At 49.3% G+C, this 13,618-nt stretch overlaps 1 long non-coding RNA gene across 3 annotated transcripts in view; it reads left to right on the top strand.

Annotated features, from left to right (window-relative positions):
- The first annotated feature begins 658 nt into the window (after window positions 1–658).
- LOC109500049 overlaps window positions 659–13,618 on the top strand; it is a 42,421-nt gene continuing 29,461 nt past the window's right edge. For all 3 annotated transcript variants that reach the window (XR_006598496.1, XR_002157697.3, XR_002742558.2), the window contains exons 1-2: window positions 659–830; window positions 3,083–3,229. This is a non-coding gene — a long non-coding RNA (uncharacterized LOC109500049). The remainder of the gene's footprint in view (window positions 831–3,082; window positions 3,230–13,618) is intronic.

Below are 13,618 nucleotides of genomic sequence, written 5' to 3'. Positions count from 1 at the left end.
GCGGCTGGTGGCACCAATTCCCTCCAGTCCTTCTAGAGAGACTCTGGGGAAGCTGGCCGTCCTCCGACAACTGTTGGCTACGGATCTGTGTGGGGCACTGAGCCAGCCTGAGCCACGCGGGGCCCTGGCTTGTATTTGGGTTAAAACGTGATGAGTTTCAATGCTGTTTCACAGGATTATTGTGAGGGCCACAGAAGACAGCAGGTAATGCGTATAATGCGTTATAATGCGTACAGTGCGTTCTCAACAGCATGTCCTGGTTTTTTATTGATTATTGGCAGCAAATAGGCACGCGTGAAATATCAAGTACGTGTTACATTTCTTTTTTTCCCTAAGGGTTCCAACAGGCCCTTGACGAAACCCAAGTGTGTGAGCATTTTCTTCAAAGATGTATTTGCTGATATTACATAAAAATATATATACACATAACGAAGGTACGTCTGCTGGAAACTTGGAAAAATCACGGCGAAGGGTAGCAGAATTGATCAACAGTGGCAACGTGAGTCGAAATCGTTCCAACGGCACAATCGATATTTGTCGTCTCCGCCGGAGGCTCGCGGTTACTCCTGGTTCCGGATGTGGAAGGTATGATGACACAATGGTCTGTTGTTATTTCATAATATAATAGAATCTTTTAAATTTCAGTTTCAATTTCTCGTGCGGTAAGTATCAGCAGCTTTGGGGATCGTCAGGAATGTTTCTTGTGTAAAGTGGTCCCAACCCCAAAATGTTGGAGCACGGCTACTGTGACTTACCGTTCTAGAAGTGGAATCGGGAGGCAAGAGAGATGCGCTCTTGCATTTTGGTAGAGATTGTCAAGTAGCCCTCAGGTGAGTTCTGTCAACGTGCTTTCCTACCAGCGACGGAGAAGGATGCCTGTGTCCTCAAAGCCTGGCCCGCAGGTCTTAGTAAGCTTCTGGATCTTTGCCCACCGGAGAGTTAAAAACGCCCCCTCCTTGTAGCTTCATTTTGCATGACCTTGAGTGGTTGAGAACCAGTGATATCTCCTGTTTGGTAAATTATCTTTTCGTGTTCTCTGCCCGCTTTCCCACTAGATTATTTGTTGATTTATTGATTCGTAAGAGTTCTTTGTACGTTAAGGACATTGGCCGTTTGTCTGCATGTACCCTCCACTTTCTTCTCTTACCGGATCTATTTCTGGGCTTTCTATTCTATTCCAATGGTTTTCAACAACTGGACAAAGAAGAACTTTCTAGCCATTTGAGTTGTTGATCGAGCTGCCCACCTCGCTAAGACATGGGCATGTCCTGAAAGGCGTGTGTATGGAAAAGCTGAGCTAGCGGGAAGAAAGTTCTAGGTTTGTATAGAAGTTTGAATTAGAGCAACTCTAAGTTTCGCTGAAATATCATAAAAGCATCTCAGATTTCAGAGCAGCTCACACCCAGGAGGCTTGGATGCCATTGCTGGTTTATACCAAGTCCTCCGCATAGAAAGGGCTCGGTGCACAGTTTCAACAAACAGCGTCAAGTGAGGCATTCAGCAAGGGCCCGGCAGCCACAGGGTCTTCCTCTGAAGCTAAGAGTGGAATGTTGGATGTGGAATAAAGCTGAGAGTCGTGCCTCTTCCATGTGTGAGACCTGCAGCCAGAAAGGGCAAGAAACAGGGCCCCTGGGGGGGCTCCGTCGGTGGAGCATCCGACTTCGGCTCAGGTCAAGATCTCACGGTTCGTGAGCTCGAGCCTCACGTCAGGCTCTGTGCTGACAGCTCGGAGCCTGGAGCCTGCTTCGGATTCTGTGTCCCTCTCTCTCTCTCCCCCCAAAATAAACAAACATGAAAGAAAGAAAGAAAGAAAGAAAGAAAGAAAGAAAGAAAGAAAGAAAGGGAAAGAGGGAGGGAGGGAGGGAGAGAGAGAGAGAGAAAGAAAGAAAAGAAAAAGAAAGAAAGAAAGAAAGAAAGAAAGAGAAAGAGAGGGAGGGAGGGAAGGAGAGAGAGAAAGAAAGAAAGAAAGAAAGAAAGAAAGAAAGAAAGAAAGAAAGAAAGAAAAAGAAAGAAAGAAAGAAAGAAAGAAAGAAAGAAAGAAAGAAAGAAAGAAAGGGAAAGAGGGAGGGAGGGAGAGAGAGAGAAAGAAAAGAAAGAAAGATTGATTCAGACAGGACTGTCTTCCACGAAGGGCCCGCTGGTGGCCGAATCTGAAGGACGGGATGACCCTCGCGGCTCCTGCCCAGGCTTGCGGCTTTGTGACGCTTGTGCAGGACAGGGCTGGCAGGGAGCTGACACACGGTCCCCGCTGGCCATCCCAGGGTGCTCATCAGCCGACTCGGTGCCTTTTCTCTTCACGTTGGAACATCTCTGCTCTGCGACGTTCCTTCTAACCGGTTTCGGTCGTGTGTGACCTGAAACCGTGGCACGGTTTTGCTGCACACGTGAGACCGTGTGTAACTAAGAACGCGCTCGGCGGGCCGCAGCTGATGCGCATTCCTGGCTCTGTGACTGGACACCCTCAGTCCCTGGAGTTTCATCCACCCGGTGACTTGGGTCATCTGCGAATGAAATTACTTTGCTTGTTTTCTGGAACCCTCTCTGGCTCCTTCTGTTAGATTTCAAAGGCCCAGCATCGAGATGCACAGAACGGGTGTTTGGAGTTTGCGAAAGTTCCCCGGGATAGTGGTGCGGCCCACTTTTAAGAAAAGCCACTCGATGGTGCTCCCGAAGGCCCAAGGCGCTGCCCCGTGTGGAGAAGCCTGCTCGTGGACGAGGCAGGCGGAAACGCCACCGGGAACGTCAGACACTGAACCTGAAGAGGGTTTGCACACACCGCCCCATCACAGGGCTCCCGTGTTTCTTTCCATTCTCGTGCGTGGAAGGCATGGTAAATACCCACGACCGAATGAAAACGCCGCTGCATTGACAACCCTCAGTGATAAGATTTCACCGTGAGATCACGGGCCATCAGCTCTTTTTCTCCTTTCTTGGGGCACAAAAGGCAGCGGTGAGCTTTTTTTGATGGGGTCTCAGAAGTGTGCCCACCGCTGCAAAAGCCCACGTCTGCCCGTAATTATTCCACACTTGCTTGTCGCTCGGTTGTCAGTTTGGTGGCTCATTCGTTCACTTTTCTTTTCAGGAAACGTTTAGTGGGCACCGCCCGTGCATCGCGGGTGGTGTCATGGCTGACGCTCGTGACTGACACCAACTGACAGCCCGGGGACTCGGTGTATATTCTGATGGACGTCCGATGGACGATGAGGTCCTCGTCCTCTGTAATCGACAGGTAACTGAATTGGATGACGATGTGTGGCTGGAAATCTTTGGGCTTTGTAGAACAGCCAGTGCAGGAGACAGAGTGTTATGACATTTAGCGTTATGGGGTGATTTGTGTCCTCCCCAAAGAGGCATGTTGAAGTCCCAACCCCTCATACCTGTGATAAGGCCGCTGGAAAAGAGGTCTTCCCAGATATGACCAGGCGACCCTGAGGCCATTAGAGGGGCTCCTCATCAACATGCCTGTATCCCGAGGGGACCCACAGGAAGAGGGCCGTGTGATAACACAGCAGATAGCAGTATTGCGGCGCCAAGCCGAGGTCCCAGGAGCACCAAGGACAGGGTCTCCTCCACAGCAGAAGAGGCAAGGACTTGCCCAGACCTCAGAGGTTCTGTCCACCCCTTGGCTTCAGACTTTTGGCTTCCAGAACCAATATAATTCCAGGTACTTTGTAACAGCCGCGCTAGGAAGTAGATACACTTAGTTGTTGTTGTTTAGTGTTTATTTATTTTCAGAGAGACAGAGAGGGCACGAGAGCAGGGGAAGATCAGAGAAAGAGGGAGAGAGAGAATCCCAAGCTGGCTCCTCACTGTCAGCACAGAGCCCGAGGTGGGGCTCGAACTCACAAACCACGAGATCATGACCTGAGCGGAAACCAAGAGTCAGACCCATAACCCACTGAGCCACCAGGCACCTGTTGGATACACCTAGTTTTAGAGCTGACATTCTGTGGCAAGACTGAAGCCCTTCTTAGTGTACTTGACTTTTCTGGGGACACTGGGGTTTCTGGTGGCAGGTGAGGCTGGCGAGCTGAGCTGCTGTCTACTTCGTGGAGACCATGATGGCCACCTTCCTCCCAACGCATGGGTGCATGTGCTCCATAAACATTAGGCATCTATTATGGAGGACATACCACTCTCGGCTCAACTGATGTTAACACAAGTTTAAGCTATTACAGAATGCTGGCCTGACTTCCCAGCACCACAGTGGCAAGCTGAGAAAGGTGGTAATCAGGCCAGAAAGAAAAGATACCCTAAGAAATTGTCCATTTTTCATTCTGCTGGAACCACATTTTATTTTTATTTTTATTTTTTTTTAAATTTTTTTTTCAACATTTATTTATTTTTGGGACAGAGAGAGACAGAGCATGAACGGGGGAGGGGCAGAGAGAGAGGGAGACACAGAATCGGAAGCAGGCTCCAGGCTCTGAGCCATCAGCCCAGAGCCTGACGCGGGGCTCGAACTCACGGACCGTGAGATCGTGACCTGGCTGAAGTCGGACGCTTAACCGACTGCGCCACCCAGGCGCCCCTGGAACCACATTTTAATATCCAGAGGGCAGTTTGTATTTTTAAAAGGGTTTCTTGGGGGCATCTAGGTAGCTCAGCCTGTTAAGCGTCTGACTCTTGACTTTGGCTCCGGTCGTGACCTCGTGGTTCGTGGGATTGAGCCCCACATCTGGCTCCATGCTAGGCACGGAACCTGCTTAATCGTCTCTCTCCCCCTCTTCCTCTGCCCCTCCCCTCCATTCTCTCAAAAAAAGAAAATAAAATGAAATAATAAAAGGGTTTGTTGGATAATTGTGGAGCTATCATTTTCTGATCGAGAGAACTGTGTTCTTTCCTACTTTGACCCATTCTTTCATTCCACAAATGTTTACTGTGCACTAAGAGGCAAACACGGTATTGTTGTTTTTTTTTTTTTTTTGCTGAAAATTCCAAAAGCAATAATAATATCTTAGTTTAAAAGTTTAAAAATAACTAATAACAGCTTCCTGACCAGAAGAGAAATGCCGTCTTGTGCCAAGAAGCTCAGAGCGTCGGGTGGGAGAACTGGGGTTGGACCAGCTCAGGGTGAGCTGATCTGTGCTTCATCAACCGGCCGTGGACACGGGCTCCTGGAACAGGGGGACAGACGCAGCCTGGGGGCAGTGCCATGAAGTGGCAGCCGCTCTGTGATACGCAGACACCTACCTCGGCCCACAAGATGGGGGGCGCCGAGACAGGGCCTCCATCTAAGTGACTTACGAGCAAAAAGCCGGCGGGGTTCAAGGGCGGTGCCAGGGCCTTTGGAGGCAGAGGTTTGGTAGAGGAGTTAATGAACAGAAAGAAGGACGCTTGAAAAAGTCAGCTCTCGGCAACATGACCAGACAACATCCAGCCTTTGTGTCAGCTGCACCTGAGCCCCGTGGTCACGGTTTCCAGATGAAATACAGGACACCCAGCTACATGTGAATTTCAGACAGACAATGAGTATTTTGTTAATTTCAGTTCGCGGCAGATGCAGCAAAGGACACGTTTAGGCCAAACCACATTTGTTGTTTATCTGAAATTCACATGTAACTGAGCGTCCTGTGTTTTTTGTTTACTAAATCTGGCAACCCTACATCCGGTTTCACATTAATCCCACAAGTGAAAAAATTCAGGCACAGACTAGCTCTAAGAAAAAAAAAAAAAACGGACAAAACTGGGGGGGGCGGCGCGATTTTTATTTGAGGTGATTCGCTGTATTGTTTAGCGTTGTATTTAACTTCCGTGGGCTTTGATTTTTCAATAAAGGAACAACTCCAGGCTGAAAACACCTGCCTCTAATAAACCCCCCAATCCATCATGAGGACAACAGAAACAAAATGTGCGGCAGCTCTCTGAGCTCCTGGGGAAATTGCGTTTCATAATCAAAGGTATTTATTATAGCAATTCCTCCCGAAGCCTGCATTCCTGAGCTCCCTGCTGGTATCTTATCTGCGCGCTGTGGCCACTGTCTGCCATCACCCCCGGCACCGCTTACAAGTCCTGGGAGGAGGCAATTATGGCCTAACCTTCCACCCTGGAGACCAGGGTTCAGCTCTGTTTCTGTTTTACTTCCCCTCTGGGGCCAGAACTGCTTTTGATGTGAGCTCTCTCCTTCTGCACACCACTGTTTGTTTAACCCATTTAAGGAAACTCTTAAACAAGCTTGGGAAAGATGCTACGTACACACATTTAGTGTCCCTCTTACGTCGTCCATCCATGTGCATTTAGAAATGCGTTCTGTCTTTCTCAGCCCCCGAATGCGACAGACCGTCTTCCGTGTCGTGTTTTCATTTCTGAACTCACAGTGAGAACTGAATAAAAATGAGGATTTTGATGGACAAGCACTCAGGCTCCTCGTTATTACTGCTTCCCTCAAGGACAGGGATTTGTACCGTTTGATTGCTTGAAGGTCATCGTGTCAGCTACATCCCTGTCTGTTCTGTCTGCTGTCGGTGCTGTAATCAAAGGTGGCTAAGCGAGGGCAATTCTGGTTCTCGGAGCTCAGGAAATGTATTTCATTTCCTTCGGAGGTAGGTCTGTCTTATCAAAACAAGTGATCGCTTCGCCAAACGCAGCAACGAAACCTTAAAGAAATAGCAATCTAAAAGCATGATGGCCCACGTGGTCTACTCTTTAAAGAAGGAATTGTGGCTAAGATGAAAACCAAACACCAAAACCCAAAAACCCTGGGGCTTTTGTGGCCCTTTGTCCAACACGGGAGTTAAGCCACCACCGCCCATCAGCTGTTTGTCACGGACCTTTGTGTGACTATAATGAGATCGGTTGTCAGGCTTCAACCTGGTTGTTCTGAAACAGCAGGTCACGTGTGAACTGCGACTGACCGACTGGCAGAAAGCCTGACAGACAGACAGACCATCAGTGGCAGAGGCCACATCATTGAAAACAGCCTCTCTTGGGACTGATGCGGAGTAAAGCCAACTATGAAGCAATAATCACCATTCCTAAGATACTTCTTAAAACTGATTCATTCGCCTTTTTTCATAGGATGGATTTCAACGGACTCTTTCTCTCCCCAAAATAGTGTTTTTCAGGAACACGTGTCCCCTGGTTATAACACTTCCTTGTATTTCTTGACTTCCTTTTATAGAAGCAAAGTCCTTACTGACTTTAGCAGAGATCTTTATTTCATGTTTTAGTGGTCATTGCTGTCATTTTTGTCATTCTGAAGAATCCACCCAGAATTCCAGGAAATCAACACAAACTAGAAGCTCTTTCCCACACGGAAGGTCCCCTTCCTCACGGGACGGCCTTGTTCTGCACGTACAGCACCCCCCCCCCAACTTTTCTGTCTCTCTCTTTTTTTTTTTTTTTGCAGGTTAAGTAATATTTCCAATGCAAAGAGATGCCTCCCACTAGGCACCTGTAAAGGATTCTTTCAAAGGTCAAACCCTCTTTCTTCAGATCTGTATTTCATGGTCACCCTAAGTCGTCTGGGCCGTGACCTCTGGTGCCCACTCCTTTCACTGTCTTGAAATGGAGGCAGACCGCTGTTGGACGTTTCTTCCCGTTTGCATCAGAAAACGCTACCGTGGTGCAACTAATGACGAACGAAGACCCGTGAGTATCGTGTCCAAAGCAAACACTCAGGCTGCGTGCTCAAGGATAGTTATGAGCACACAAAAAGTTCTAAATCCGGAAGATCTGTGATGTGGATCTCCACAAATACCACCCAAGGGGTTGCTCCCTTTGGGTAAAACACGAAGACCATCGCAGAGCGGTCGCAGCTTCACACGGCGGGGACTCACGCCCACAGCTGGGCCAGCCTCACCGCCTCACCCAACTTACGCTCCTCTTCTGTGGCTTCTGGAACAGAATATAAGATTCTTACTACCCAACAGTAGACAAAAGCGCCATTTGGATAGACGTTTCTGCAATCCGTCTTTTTTATTCCCCCACTTAGCAGTATCTTTCCTGCGTAACTCCTTGTATTTCATCTGGATTTCTCGGTTCTCCCGTATCCGTCACCTCGGGGAGAGGGAGGGATTCGTTTTCCGACTGATTCATGACGGCAGCTAAGAAAGAATTGATGGTCCATCCCGACAGAAGTGTGGGATGCGTATGGGTTTTTTAAGACGTTGGAGAGTGCCTTGCATTTTTCCCCTATCAACTTTCCAAAGGGCAGGCTGACTCGCCTTATCTTTCAGATAAGTGACGGAGGCACAGCACACGAGCCACGTGTTCCACAAATCAAGACTCATCGCCAATCAATACTTCAGCCGACTCAGAATCCAACCATCCGAAAGAAAGAGCAGGGATATTTGAAGCTATTGTGCGGTGATGGCTGATGTCAGGAGGAGCCCCCAGAGGCACTAGGCTGCATAGCTTGAGGGCAGAGCCTGGACTGTCTTCATCTGTGCACCCTCACAGCCTCCAGCCGGGCCTGACGCCCTCAGTGAATGTTTACTGCACTGAGTTACATTTCTGAGATTGTGAGACCGTTTTCAAATCACATGTTTCTCCGAGATGGAATTATGTTTAGTTTCGTATTAGAATATTTAGTGAATTCTTATGGCTTGACAGTGATTGAGTAGCATTTGGGATGCATTTTCCCGAACCTTTATTCTGGTGGAAGTGAAATTTACTAAAGATTCAAGTCTGAGGTTTTTTTCATTTTATAATGTGAATTACCGTGAAAATCCAAGGCTTAAGAATCTCAGTGATCATCTAGGGGCACCTGGGTGGCTCAATGGGGTTGAGCGTCCAACTTCGGCTCAGGTCGTGGGTTCGAGCCCCGCGTCGGGCTCTGTGCTGACAGCTCAGAGCCGGGAGCCTGCCTCAGATTCTGTGTCTCCCTCTCTCTCTGCCCCTCCCCCACTCATGTGCACACTCTCTGTCTCTCAAAAATAGATAGACATTTTTTTAAAAAAAAGAATCTCGGGGCGCCTGGGTGGCGCAGTCGGTTAAGCGTCCAACTTCAGCCAGGTCACGATCTCGCGGTCCGTGAGTTCGAGCCCCGCGTCGGGCTCTGGGCTGATGGCTCGGAGCCTGGAGCCTGTTTCCGATTCTGTGTCTCCCTCTCTCTCTGCCCCTCCCCCGTTCATGCTCTGTCTCTCTCTGTCCCCAAAATAAATAAAAACGTTGAGAAAAAAAAAAATTAAAAAAAAAAAAAAGCATCTCAGTAATTGTCTTTAATCCACAAGTCCCTTTCCCCCAAAATAATTAATTTCTGAACTAAAGATTCATGGGCGCTTCAATCATGTCTCGCTAAATGATCCCCAAAACACAGACTCTTGCTAAGTTTCATTTCAATACATAACCCGTGATGCCTTAAAATTTGGCTGTTTCTTTTAAGAGTTACAATTTCAGATCATCCTGGCGAGGCCACTTATGTGATGATCAAAAAGTACGTGTGTTTGTTTTGGAAACAAAACCAATGAGACAGGAACAGCATATTTCCTAATTTTGACTGACACGAACAGAAACAAAAATTACGGGCCACCCTTAACGTGTCTTTACTACAGCTAAATTGACCTATTAAACCGTGTACTTCAGATTCTCTGATGTGGCGCTTTACGTATCATGTGGAGAGAACAATTTTAAAGAGAGACTGTTGTTTACAGATCAGATCTTCACTTCAAAAATATTTAGAATCAGGGCACCCGGCAGTCTCGCTCAGTTACATGCCCGACTCTTGATTTCGGCTCAGGTCATGATTTCACGGCTCAGGAGTTTGAGCCGGGAGTCGGGCTGTGCACTGGACAGTGAGGAGCCTGCTTGGGATTCTCTCCCTCTCTCTCTGCCCCTCCCCTGCTCGTGCTCTCTCTCTCTCTCTCTCAAAATAAATAAATAAACTTAAAAAAAAAAACTATTCGGAAGCTATGCGGGGGGGGGGGGGGGGGAGGATACGGAGAAATGCCACAGACTGAGTTGGGCTAACAGGTGAGCAGGCTTACTGGGGGGAGGGGAGGAGCTTCAGGAAGGACAGTGGGAAGTCACTTTGCTCCTCTTTGATTTGGTTTCAGGAAATAATAAAACATTTGAAGAAGGATAGTACTTGGGGGAAATGTTTTAAAGTAAAAGGAAATAAGTGATCTTCCTAAAAATATCTCACAGTGAATCAGGAAATTATTGACATAATATTATGATAGTGAATGTGGCATAGAACTTGCTGTCTCTGGGGCTGCTCTGTGTTAGAACAGAGAAATCTCTCGAGCCCCAACGCTCAGAATGAGCCTCCGGACGGAGGGGAGAGCTGGGTTCCAGGTCGTGGGGCGGAGGAGACTTGGGGAGAAGTGTTACAAGCAATGTGTGCAAAGCTTTGAAAATGAGGTTGACAACTTGAACAAGAATCCCGAGTTCCTGTAGGCAGTGTGGGCACATCGTGCGGAAAGTGGTGATTCACCCGAAACTGATCTGTCAGTGTAACGCAAGCCCAAGCAGACTCCCAAAAGGATCTTCCATGAAGTTTTACAAGTTGATTCTAAAACAAAACAAAACAAAACAAAACAAAACAAAACAAAAGGAATGGTCAACACAGAGTGAGGGAACTTGAGTACGAGACGTCAACATTTATTATGAGCTATTGTAAATTGGATTAGGACCTGTGTGTCAAAAGAAAATACTGTAAAATCTCTAGTAGAAAACGTAGGTACATTTCTTTCTGTCTTTGTGGTGAGGAAGGTATTCTTTTTTTTTTTAATGTTTATTTATTTTTGAGACAGAGAGAGACAGAGCATGAACAGGGGACACAGAATCTGAAGCAGGCTCCAGGCTCTGAGCTGTCAGCACAGAGCCCGACGCGGGGCTCGAACTCACGGACCGCAAGATCGTGACCTGGCTGAAGTCGGACGCTTAACCGACTGCACCACCCAGGTGCCCCTGAAGAAGGCATTCTTAAATAAGAATCAAAAGTGTTAACCACAAAAATAATACACTTGTTCCATTAAAATTAGAAATTCTGGGGCGCCTGGGTGGCGCAGTCAGTTAAGCGTCCGACTTCAGCCAGGTCACGATCTCACGGTCCGTGAGTTCGAGCCCTGCGTCGGGCTCTGGGCTGATGGCTCAGAGCCTGGAGCCTGTTTCCGATTCTGTGTCTCCCTCTCTCTCTGCCCCTCCCCCGTTCATGCTCTGTCTCTCTCTGTCCCAAAAATAAATAAACGTTGAAAAAAAAATTTTTAAATTAGAAATTCTGTTCATCGTAAGACAACATAGAGAAAACAGACTATAAGTGGGAAAAAAAAATATTCTCAGTGCATTTAACCCGAAAGAATCAGTGTCAAGAATATATAAATAACTAAAATCATTAAGAAAGTGATAAATGACCCCATAGCAAGGGGCAAAAGTCTACCAAGCGTCCCAGAAGAGAGAGAACACAAACACCCAGTAAGAAAATTAAGAGGTTCTGGGCCTCCTGAGTCATCAGAGAAACGCAGACCATGGGTTCTGATTCCATAGGGCCAGAGGGAGGATTCAAGAATTTGCATTTCTAGAGAGTTCCAGGTCCACCTGCAGTGCAGAGAGTAAACATCCGAACTTCCCGCTGAATGACTATCTTCTAATACACAAGGTAGAAAAAACGACAAAATCTAAATGAAATGCTCCTCCTTAGGCGTGTGTGTGTGTGTGTGTGTGTGTGTGTGTGTGTGTGTAAAACAAAAACTTGAGGAGAACCGTGAACACCTGTGGGGGGAGGGGTGGGGGAGAGGGAGGCACGCAGATGTGGTCATCAGTGTGGAAGGGGCGGGGTCATCGGGCTGGTGTAAGTATTGGGTTTTCATGGCATTACTAAAAATCAGGGCGTGTGTACACGAAATGAGTACAAGGGGGCAGGAGAGTCGGGCATGAACCAGCGACAAGACACGTCAAGAATCAAGAAAAGCTAATTCAATTATACGAGCTTGAGTTCCATTTGAAAACGAAGAAAAAACCCTATGGACGCCAGTATTGAACGGCCAGCTGAGACACTGCCAGCCCGATATTTGAGGGACCCCATGCCCAGTGCCCAGGATGCACTGAAAGGAGACACGTCGGGACTGGTTCTGACCCAGACGAGGTGACTGCAGGCTACGGGCGGGGGCGGCTGGAGGCGGGGGTCACTGTGCCACGCTGCTTTGTCCTTCGGTCATCGTGGGGGGATCCGGACGTCAGGTTCGAGGGAAGATGAAGGACTAGTGGGGGGACAGTCCTCGCTCACCGCTTAGCGGCCCGTGCAGGGGTCTCACCTGTCAAAGAGGAGTCACAGCGCCGCCACATTCGGGTCACCGTGGGCAGCATCTCAGGCGGCGGCCCGGCGGCTGCCTCCTAAACCGCAAAGCTGAGGACACAGCAACGCTCTCGATACGGAAGAAGCAAGGGCTAAGCAACATGCGTCCGCTGCGTCCGCTTGTGGAAAACGTGTCTGATGGAAAGCTTCCATTTAATTCCAGCTCCGTTTCTGACAGCGCGGACTCTGAACTAACACGCAGGCACAAAACGTCTCCAGTCCCAGTGGCTCGCACACCCCTTGTGGTGTTGCGGCTACTGTATCGGCTCCAACGGCCTTTCTCCAGACAGTGACGCGGCCGCACTGGAGCTGTTCCCTTGACCACAGCGGCCCCGGACCCCGCTCTCCTCCCCGGACGGCGTGCCCCCTCCTTTCTGGGCTCCAAAACACGGAGCTCAGCTCTCTGCGGAGGCTCCCTAGAACCATCAAGAACAATTATTTTCCCAGTGAGGGAGAACTTGAACCTGGTCCTTCAGCTTTGGAACGCCACGTGTAGGCAGAACGTTCTCCTCGGGAGGGGGGACCAGTCCCCCCTTCATTCCTTCGTGCTCGATGAGCTGCCCCCTCCCCACGCTCCCTTGTGAACTCTGAGCTTCAAACCTCCTTCTGTGGCTTTGGCCGGGAGGTGTGATTCAGGGGGGCCACACTGTCCGGTCTCTGGGGACACTTCCCGGCAATTCTGGTTTTCGGTGAGAGGCGGCAGCCGGGGGGAATGAGCCTCGTCCCTGTGCCGTCACATCCTTGGATTCTGTCTGCTCGTCTCAATCCCCTCTTGTCTGGACTAGCTTCGTTTTGCCACGAGGAGCCAGCTCTCCCACATTTGATGAGTAGCACACGTTAAAATAGGAATTTCGGTGGCCACCGCGGTTCCCTGGAAGCCACGTTCCCGAGTGAGGTGAGAGCACCGCGAGGGAGGGCCAGCAGAGCCGCTGGGAGTCCAGAACGGGACTTCCGCCTCTGCCTCAACTCAGGAGCCGGCTTCAAACCCGGGAGCCCTGCGTGTTCGCCGTCGTCCGTGACCACAGAGGGCTTGCGTTGGATCCTCGGGGCCGCAGGCTCCGTGGGGTGGCCGGCCTTCCCAGGATCCACGAGGACCTTCGAGGGTTGCCCGCACGGACGCCTAGGTGTCACCAAACTGTGTGTGCACGTGTGTGTAGGAAGGCACACGTGTCTCTGCAAGCACACGCGGGTTAGCGAGAAAGGTGAGGGCAGTGGAGGGCAGAACGTGGACTCGGCTGTCCACCTCCTGTGCCGGGGGTCCCATCCGAAGGGTGGGAACAGCAGAAGGAACGTGCCCCTCGTGGCTCTGGAGACCAGGCTCTGAGATCAAGGTGGCGGCAGGCCCGCTGCGTCCAAAGCCTCGAGGGGACGTCCCCTGTTGTC

The sequence above is a fragment of the Felis catus genome, chromosome B2 (genome assembly GCF_018350175.1).
Source record: "Felis catus isolate Fca126 chromosome B2, F.catus_Fca126_mat1.0, whole genome shotgun sequence".
NCBI classification, from domain to species: domain Eukaryota; kingdom Metazoa; phylum Chordata; class Mammalia; order Carnivora; family Felidae; genus Felis; species Felis catus.
Note: the sequence above shows the minus strand (reverse complement) of the source record. Positions and strands in the feature narration are given on the sequence as shown.